The 10,339-nt window shown below is 48.5% G+C and overlaps 1 pseudogene; it reads right to left on the bottom strand.

The window, feature by feature from the left end:
* Window positions 1-769: 769 nt before the first annotated feature.
* Window positions 770-905, bottom strand: LOC138668285 (U2 spliceosomal RNA; annotated as a pseudogene).
* Window positions 906-10,339: the final 9,434 nt, after the last annotated feature.

Below are 10,339 nucleotides of genomic sequence, written 5' to 3'. Positions count from 1 at the left end.
TCTGCTGCTGTTTCAGCAGCAGACTGAAGACGGCGCCATTTTACTCTGCCTTAGATAGGCCCAGAGCCCATTGTGACACGTGAGAGTTCCGGAGTCAATGGCTAAAGGCCCCATTGTGACAGCAGGTGAAGGTTCCGTGCACAGATTCTATCTACTGCAGGCAGCGCACCTGATTAGTCAAAAGCATTAGAATACTACTCACACAGTACAAGACAAGATAGACAAGACTAGCATATTCAAGATCATCACAGACCCAATTTTTCCTTTTTTATTTAAATACATATCATACACCACATAATTAAAAGTCAGTGGTCCACAAGAGGGAGCAAATGTTTTACAAAGGAATTCGTGCATGCGGTCACAAATGTAGTATGTATGGCCGAACTACTCGCAGGATACTTCAATTTAAACACTTAATACTAACAGACAGCAGGGGCCTAATTTTGTAGATGGCACAATATATTAGCAACACTATTACAAAGGCCTCATTCGGGCCTACATCTTAACACACTTGTTGCAACCAGCAAAGATTGATTGATTGATTGATTGATTGATTGCATATTGGATGCAATCCAATGCTGAACATGCATAGGTGAAAGCAAGGCACAGGAAATGTTGCAAATGGTCCAGTGAAATTGAGCAAATTGCTACATTTGCCATCTGAAACGTGCTTCTTTGACCCTGAAAAGAATTCTCATAAAGGGTTAAATGACAACTTGCTGTGCTGATTTCAATTCAATTCAATCTGTTTTTGGAAACCGGATCAGAGAAGGGGTGCACTGTTCCCGGAGATACTGCAATAACGGGTCAATGCGTGGAGTGGACAGAGCAACCTCTATTTCCAGCTCCCTGTTCTAAAAATCCATTTAATATATTGTTAGGGCTAGCGGAACGCACCAAATAATAAGACTGATAGTGTATGGTGCATTCGCAGCCCGGGGTCCACCGTGCAGAGATGGAACCTGCTGCTAAGTAATGACGGACTATATGGCGGTACTCATAGGTATACACATGTGGGTTAAACTTCACCCAATGTGAAGGAAGCGATCCTGTTGCATCACAAGATCGCGGTACCGCACATAGAAGGCGAGCAAGCAGTCAGCGAACTTAACCCCAACTAGGATTGAAGTCCGATTAGACCCTTGCTGGCACAACACCGCAACTGGGTGTGTAAGGAAGTTGAGTAACAATATAGGGCACAAGAGTGCATGCGGTGCCGCACTGACGAACGCCACTAACCACCCAGGCTTGGGTAAGGAAAGCACAGAGGAAGTGCACGGCGCCGTACTGGCGGTCACAGCAACTGGATGCTGTAACGTGTGATTAGTGCTGATGGCTAAGTCGGGCGCTAGATAGCAACCACACACCTTCCGCGAACAGACATTCAATAGGGAAGGGGTTTCCAAGGACGACTTGCACTCACAACAAACACACGTAAGCAAATGTACACTAGCGCATGGCCGTGCGGTCATGCGCAGTTTATATAGTTGCAGCACAGGAAGTGGCCACGGATACTTTGCCCTTCCAAGACCTGCCAAGAGGACCAATGGAATGTGCTGCAGAGCCTGAGCACATGACCCTCGATCTCCAACAGGAGATCTTGCCCTGGGCATGCTCAGTGTGTGCAGACAAGGACTTAGTCCCAGAGAAGTCCGCTCGCTGCTGACCAGCACTGGGTTTAATAGCAGAAGCTGAAGAAGCAGCAGTAACTCTCTGTACAGAGTGAGACTGAGCAAGATGCTGGGTCTGACGTCCCTGCTGAGCAGACTCCACTGCGGCTGGATAAGGATGGGAGACCGCAGCGAAGATGGCCCGAGATTCCCCCTGTGCAGAAGCGGGAACTTGAGACCTAACATTACCCCCCGTCCTAGGGCCTCCCCCTCCTTGGGCCTCGCTACGCTCGAAAGCAGCAATGAGCTGTGGGGCCCGAATGTTTTCAGCAGGCTCCCATGACCTGTCCTCTGGGCCATAACCCTTCCAATCCACCAGATAGAACTTTTTGCCGCGTACCACCTTGCACCCCAAAATAGCGTTCACCTCGTAATCGTCCGTAGACGAACCCGATGTCCCGGCAGATGACTCGGAAAACTGGGACATGTATACGGGTTTCAAGAGGGACACATGAAAGGTGTCGGTGATACCCAAGCGTGGAGGAAGAGCCAAACGGTAGACCACAGGATTAACCTGTTCGAGAACCTTGAAGGGACCCAAGTAGCGAGGAGCAAACTTAGTGGACTCAACTCGCAGCCTGATGTTACGGGCGGAGAGCCACACCAAGTCGCCAGGGGCAAAGATCGGAGCGGGGCGCCGATGGACATCGGCGGAGGACCTCATTCTCTCCTTGGAGGCCCGGATGGCATCCTGCGTGCGGTCCCAAATGTCCCGTGCCTCCACAGCCCAGTCTACCACCCTGGAGTCAGCAGAAGACACAGGCATGGGCACAGGAACACGCGGATGCTGGCCGTAATTTAGGAGGAATGGAGTCTGACTGGTGGAGTCGGCTACGGCATTGTTAAGTGCAAACTCTGCCCACGGTAGCAAGGATGCCCAGTCATCCTGCCTGGCAGAATCAAAATGTCGCAGATATGTGACCAAGGTCTGGTTGGCCCTTTCTACCAACCCATTCGTCTCGGGATGATATGCCGAAGAGAGATTTAACTCAATACTGAGTAGACGACAAAGTTCCCTCCAGAATCGAGACACAAACTGGGGACCCCGGTCACTAACAATTTTGTCTGGCATACCGTGTAGGCGAAAGATATGCTTGACGAACAAGACAGCCAACGCCCGTGCAGAAGGTAGCCGTGGAAGAGGCACCAAGTGCACCATTTTGGAAAAATGGTCGGTGATCACCCAGATAATGGTGCAGTTACGAGACTTGGGTAAGCCCACCACAAAGTCCATCCCGACCATCTCCCAGGGCCTGTCCGCCACCGGCAGAGGAAAAAGCAAACCAGCTGGCCGTTGCCGAGGAGTCTTGTTCTTGGCGCAAGAGACACACGCCCGAACATACTCTGCGACATCACGAGCCATATGCGGCCACCAGTACGTCCTCGCCAGTAACTCAGATGTCCTCTTGGTACCAAAATGTCCACCCACCCTGGACGAGTGTGCCCAAGAGAGAACCTCCCGTCGCAAATTGGATGGAACAAAAGTCTTGCCCGGGGGCACAGACTCTAGCGAAACCGGGGTCACAGTTCTCAAGCTCTCGGTGGGGACAATAAGCCAAGGCTCCTCCTCCTCCTCCGCAGATGACACAACGGAGCGAGAGAGAGCGTCGGCCCGAATGTTCTTCTCCCCAGAAAGAAAATGGAGAGTGAAATGAAACCGGGAGAAGAATAAGGACCATCTGGCCTGGCGAAAATTCAACCGCTGGGCTGTCTGCAGGTACACCAAATTTTTATGGTCTGTGAAGACTTGGAAGGGAAAACGTGCTCCCTCCAAGAGATGTCTCCACTCCGAGAAAGCCAACTTCATGGCTAGCAACTCCCTGTCCCCGATGGAATAATTCCTCTCTGCTGGTGCGAAGGTCTTGGAGAAACAGAAGCAAGGATGCTTCCGACCTTGAGCATCCTTTTGGAAGAGGACTGCTCCAGCACCAACAGAAGAGGCATCCACCTCCATGATAAATGGCTTATCAACATCGGGGCGGTGTAGAATGGGAGCGCTAGCGAAGTGTGACTTTATAGAGATAAAGGCCTTGGAGACCTCCTCAGACCACAATTTGGGATTCGCCCCCTTCTTGGTGAGGGCAACCAAGGGAGCTACCAAAGTTGAGAAGTGCGGGATGAACTGGCGATAATAATTGATGAACCCCATAAAGTGCTGCACCGCTTTAAGAGAATGGGGTTCCTGCCAGTCCATCACAGCCTGTAGTTTGGCAGGATCCATAGCCAATCCCTGGGCTGAGATGATGTAGCCTGTTGTGAATTCTGTGGCAGAGCTCCATCTTGTGGTCACAAGTGGTACTTCGGCTGATTCTCTCTGTGAGCTTCCGTTGGTGGAGGAAAGTGGTACTGCGGCTTCTGAGTTTCCTTCCTCAGGTGATATGGTGAAGTCGTTAGGTGCTACCCTATTTAACTCCACCTAGTGCTTTGATCCTGGCTTCCAGTTAAATCTCTAGTATTGGACCTGTTTCCTCCTGGATCGTTCCTGTGGCCTGCTGCTCTGCATAGCTAAGTTCCTCTTTGCTATTTGTTTGCTGTTTTTTTTTCTGTCCAGCTTGTCAATTTGTTTTTCCTGCTTGCTGGAAGCTCTGGGACGCAGAGGGTGTACCTCCGTGCCGTTAGTTCGGTACGGAGGGTCTTTTTGCCCCCTTTGCGTGGTTTTTGTAGGGTTTTGTGTTGACCGCAAAGTTACCTTTCCTATCCTCGCTCTGTTCAGAAAGTTGGGCCTCACTTTGCTAAGTCTATTTCATCTCTACGTTTGTCTTTTCATCTTAACTCACAGTCATTATATGTGGGGGCTGCCTTTTTCTTTGGGGTATTTCTCTGAGGCAAGGTAGGCTTATTTTCTATCTTCAGGCTAGCTAGTTTCTCAGGCCGTGCCGAGTTGCATAGGCAGCGTTAGGCGCAATCCACGGCTGCCTCTAGTGTTGGTTTGAGAGGATTAGGGATTGCGGTTAACAGAGTTCCCACGTCTCAGAGCTCGTTCTTGTTTATTGGGTTATTGCCCTGTCACAGTATGTACGCTGACCTCTATGTCCATTGTGGTACTGAATTACCTTTCATAACAGTACAGGAAGCCAAAAATACTAATGATTCTCAATAGAGGCAAAAAAAGAGTTCTGAGACCATTTTTTTTTCTCTTTGCACTGTGTTTTGCCTTTTTTTTTCCCCTAGACATTTGGGTGGTTCAGGACACAGGTGTGGACATGGATATTCAGGGTCTGTGCTCTTCATTGGATAATCTCGTTATAAATGTACAAAAGATTCAAGATTTGGTGGTTCAGAAGCCTATGTTAGAACCAAGAATTCCTATTCCTGATTTGTTTTATGGTGATAGAGCGAAGTTTGTGAATTTCAAAAATAATTGCAAACTGTTTCTGGCCTTGAAACCTCGCTCCTCTGGTGATCCAGTTCAACAAGTGAGAATTGTTATTTCTTTTTTGCGTGGTGATCCTCAGGACTGGGCATTTTCCCTTGCGCCAGGGGATCCTGCATTAAGTAATATTGATGCGTTTTTCCTGGCGCTCGGATTGCTGTACGATGAGCCTAATTCAGTGGATCAGGCAGAGAAGAATTTGCTGGCTCTGTGTCAGGGTCAGGATGAGATAGAGGTATATTGTCAGAAATTTAGAAAGTGGTCTGTACTCACTCAGTGGAATGAAGGTGCGCTCGCAGCTATTTTCAGAAGAGGTCTCTCTGAAGCCCTTAAGGATGTCATGGTGGGATTTCCTATGCCTGCTGGTCTGAATGAGTCTATGTATTTGGCCATTCAGATCGGTCGACGCTTGCGCGAGCGTAAATCTGTGCACCATTTGGCGGTATTACCTGAGCTTAAACCTGAGCCTATGCAGTGCGATAGGACTTGGACCAGAGTTGCACGGCAAGAACATAGACGTCTGAATGGGCTGTGTTTCTACTGTGGTGATTCCACTCATGCTATCTCTGATTGTCCTAAGCGCACTAAGCGGTTCGCTAGGTCTGCCACCATTGGTATGGTACAGTCAAAATTTCTTCTGTCCGTTACCTTGATCTGCTCTTTGTCATCGTATTCTGTCATGGCATTTGTGGACTCAGGCGCTGCTCTGAACTTGATGGACTTGGAGTATGCTAGGCATTGTGGGTTTTTCTTGGAGCCCTTGCAGTGTCCTATTCCATTGAGAGGAATTGATGCTACGCCTTTGGCCAAGAATAAGCCTCAGTACTGGACCCAGCTGACCATGTGCATGGCTCCTGCACATCAGGAGGTTATTCGCTTTCTGGTGTTGCATAATCTGCATGATGTGGTCGTGTTGGGGTTGCCATGGCTACAAGTCCATAATCCAGTATTAGATTGGAAATCCATGTCTGTGTCCAGCTGGGGTTGTCAGGGGGTAAATGGTGATGTCCCATTTCTGACTATTTCATCATCCACCCCTTCTGAGATTCCTGAGTTCTTGTCTGATTACCGGGATATATTTGATGAGCCCAAGTCCGATACCCTACCTCCGCATAGGGATTGTGATTGTGCTATCGATTTGATTCCTGGTAGTAAATTCCCAAAAGGTCGACTGTTTAATTTATCTGTGCCTGAGCACGCCGCTATGCGGAGTTATGTGAAGGAGTCTTTGGAGAAGGGGCATATTCGCCCGTCATCGTCGCCATTAGGAGCAGGGTTCTTTTTTGTAGCCAAGAAGGATGGTTCACTGAGACCTTGTATAGATTACCGCCTTCTAAATAAGATCACGGTTAAATTTCAGCATCCTTTGCCATTGTTACCTGATTTGTTTGCTCGCATTAAGGGGGCTAGTTGGTTCACCAAGATAGATCTTCGTGGTGCGTATAATCTTGTGCGTATTAAGCGAGGCGATGAGTGGAAAACTGCATTTAATACGCTCAAGGGCCATTTTGAGTATCTTGTAATGCCATTCGGACTTGCCAATGCTCCATCAGTGTTTCAGTCCTTTATGCATGACATCTTCCGAGAGTACCTGGATAAATTCCTGATTGTGTACTTAGATGACATTTTGATCTTCTCGGATGATTGGGAGTCTCATGTGAAGCAGGTCAGAACGGTGTTTCAGGTCCTGCGTGCTAATTCTTTGTGAAGGGATCAAAGTGTCTCTTTGGTGTCCAGAAGGTTTCATTTTTGGGGTTCATCTTTTCACCTTCTACTATCGAGATGGACCCTGTTAAGGTCCAAGCCATCCATAATTGGACTCAGCCGACATCTCTGAAAAGTCTGCAAAAGTTCCTGGGCTTTGCTAATTTTTATCATCGCTTCATCTGCAATTTTTCTAGTATTGCTAAACCATTGACCGATTTGACCAAGAAAGGTGCTGATGTGGTCAATTGGTCTTCTGCTGCTGTGGAAGCTTTACAAGAGTTGAAGCGTCGTTTTTCTTCTGCCCCTGTGTTGTGTCAACCAGATGTTTCGCTTCCGTTCCAGGTCGAGGTTGATGCTTCTGAGATTGGAGCAGGGGCCGTTTTGTCGCAGAGAAGTTCTGATTGCTCGGTGATGAAACCATGTGCCTTCTTTTCCAGGAAGTTTTCGCCTGCTGAGCGAAATTATGATGTGGGCAATCGAGAGTTGCTGGCCATGAAGTGGGCATTCGAGGAGTGGCGTCATTGGCTTGAAGGAGCTAAGCATCGCGTGGTGGTCTTGACTGATCATAAGAACTTGACTTATCTCGAATCCGCCAAGCGCTTGAATCCTAGACAAGCTCTTTGGTCGTTGTTTTTTGCCCGTTTTGACTTTGTGATTTCATATCTTCCGGGCTCTAAAAATGTGAAGGCGGATGCTCTGTCTAGGAGTTTTGTGGCCGACTCTCCAGGTGTATCTGAGCCGGTGGGTATCCTCAAAGAGGGAGTAATTGTGTCTGCTATCTCCCCTGATTTGCGGCGGGTGCTGCAAAAATTTCAGGCTGATAAACCTGATCGTTGCCCAGTGGAGAAACTGTCCCTGATAGGTGGATGAATAAAGTTATCTCTGAGGTTCATTGTTCGGTGTTGGCTGGTCATCCTGGAATCTTTGGTACCAGAGAGTTAGTGGCTAGATCCTTTTGGTGGCCATCTCTGTAGCGGGATGTGCGTACTTTTGTGCAGTCCTGTGGGATTTGTGCTCGGGCTAAGCCCTGCTGTTCTCGTGCCAGTGGGTTGCTTTTGCCCTTGCCGGTCCCGAAGAGACCTTGGACACATATCTCTATGGATTTTATTTCGGATCTTCCCGTCTCTCAAAAGATGTCAGTCATTTGGGTGGTCTGTGATCGCTTCTCTAAGATGGTCCATTTGGTACCCTTGTCTAAATTGCCTTCCTCCTCTGATTTGGTGCCATTGTTTTTCCAGCATGTGGTTCGTTTGCATGGCATTCCGGAGAATATCGTTTCTGACAGAGGTTCCCAGTTTGTTTCGTGGTTTTGGCGAGCCTTTTGTGGTAGGATGGGCATTGACTTGTCTTTTTCCTCGGCTTTCCATCCTCAGACTAATGGCCAGACCGAACGAACCAATCAGACCTTGGAAACATATCTGAGATGCTTTGTTTCTGCTGATCAGGATGACTGGGTGTTCTTTTTGCCTTTGGCTGAGTTCGCCCTTAATAATCGGGCCAGCTCGGCTACTTTGGTTTCACCGTTTTTCTGCACCTCTGGGTTCCATCCTCGTTTCTCTTCAGGGCAGGTTGAGTCTTCGGACTGTCCTGGTGTGGGTACTTTGGTGGACAGGTTGCAGCGGATTTGGACTCATGTGGTGGACAATTTGACCTTGTCCCAGGAGAAGGCTCAACGTTTCGCTAATCGCAGATGCTGTGTGGGTCCCCGACTTCGGGTTGGGGACTTGGTTTGGTTATCTTCTCGTCATATTCCTATGAAGGTTTCCTCTCCTAAGTTTAAACCTCGTTTTATTGGTCCATATAGGATTTCTGAGGTTCTTAATCCTGTGTCTTTTCGTCTGACCCTTCCAGATTCTTTTTCCATACATAACATACTCCATAGGTCATTGTTGCGGAGATACGTGGCACCCGTGGTTCCATCTGTTGATCCTCCTGCCCCGGTTTTGGTGGAGGGGGAGTTGGAGTATATTGTGGAGAAGATTTTGGATTCTCGTGTTTCTAGATGGAAACTCCAGTATCTGGTTAAGTGGAAGGGTTATGCTCAGGAAGATAATTCCTGGGTCTTTGCCTCTGATGTCCATGCTCCCGATCTTGTTCGTGCCTCTCATATGGCTCATCCTGGTCGTCCTGGGAGCTCTGGTGAGGGTTCGGTGACCCCTCCTCAAGGGGGGGGTACTGTTGTGAATTCTGTGGCAGAGCTCCCTCTTGTGGTCACAAGTGGTACTTCAGCTGATTCTCTCTGTGAGCTTCCGTTGGTGGAGGAAAGTGGTACTGCGGCTTCTCAGTTTCCTTCCTCAGGTGATATGATGAAGTCGTTAGGTGCTACCCTATTTAACTCCACCTAGTGCTTTGATCCTGGCTTCCAGTCAATGTTCTAGTATTGGACCTGTTTCCTCCTGGATCGTTCCTGTGGCCTGCTGCTCTGCATAGCTAAGTTCCTCTTTGCTATTTGTTTGCTGTTTTTTTTTCTGTCCAGCTTGTCAATTTGTTTTTCCTGCTTGCTGGAAGCTTTGGGACGCAGAGGGTGTACCTCCGTGCCGTTAGTTCGGTACGGAGGGTCTTTTTGCCCCCTTTGCGTGGCTTTTGTAGGGTTTTGTGTTGACCGCAAATTTACCTTTCCTATCCTCGCTCTGTTCAGAAAGTTGGGCCTCACTTTGCTAAGTCTATTTCATCTCTACGTTTGTCTTTTCATCTTAACTCACAGTCATTATATGTGGGGGCTGCCTTTTTCTTTGGGGTATTTCTCTGAGGCAAGGTAGGCTTATTTTCTATCTTCAGGCTAGCTAGTTTCTCAGGCCGTGCCGAGTTGCATAGGCAGCGTTAGGCGCAATCCACGGCTGCCTCTAGTGTTGGTTTGAGAGGATTAGGGATTGCGGTTAACAGAGTTCCCACGTCTGAGAGCTCGTTCTTGTTTATTGGGTTATTGCCCTGTCACAGTATGTGCGCTGACCTCTATGTCCATTGTGGTACTGAATTACCTTTCATAACAGTAGCCTAGGAAAGGTAAAGACTCCTGCTCAAACATACACTTCTCCAACTTGGCATAGAGGGAGTTTGCCCGTAGGAGGTCGAAGACTTTGCAAACATCTCTCCGGTGGGAGTCAATATCTGGAGAGTAGATGAGAATATCATCCAGATAGACTACGACCGAGGTGGAAAGCATATCCCGGAAGATATCGTTCACAAAGTCTTGGAAAACGGCTGGGGCATTACAGAGCCCGAAGGGCATCACCAGATATTCATAGTGCCCATCCCTGGTGTTAAAAGCCGTCTTCCATTCGTCCCCCTCACGGATGCGAATCAGATTGTAAGCACCCCGCAGATCTAATTTAGTAAATACCCTTGCTCCCCGAAGCCTATCGAATAGCTCAGATATCAAAGGCAAAGGGTACTTGTTCTTAACGGTGATGGCGTTAAGACCCCTGTAGTCTATGCATGGACGCAATTCCCCACTCGTCTTCTGCACGAAGAAGAACCCTGCCCCAGCAGGTGACACTGACTTCCTGATGAACCCTCTTGCCAGATTTTCCTGGATGTACTGTGACATTGCCTCCATCTCCGGGAGAGATAGCGGATAGACTCGACCCCG

Source organism: Ranitomeya imitator, chromosome 2 (assembly GCF_032444005.1).
Source record: "Ranitomeya imitator isolate aRanImi1 chromosome 2, aRanImi1.pri, whole genome shotgun sequence".
Classification (NCBI taxonomy): Eukaryota; Metazoa; Chordata; class Amphibia; order Anura; family Dendrobatidae; genus Ranitomeya; species Ranitomeya imitator.
Note: the sequence above shows the minus strand (reverse complement) of the source record. Positions and strands in the feature narration are given on the sequence as shown.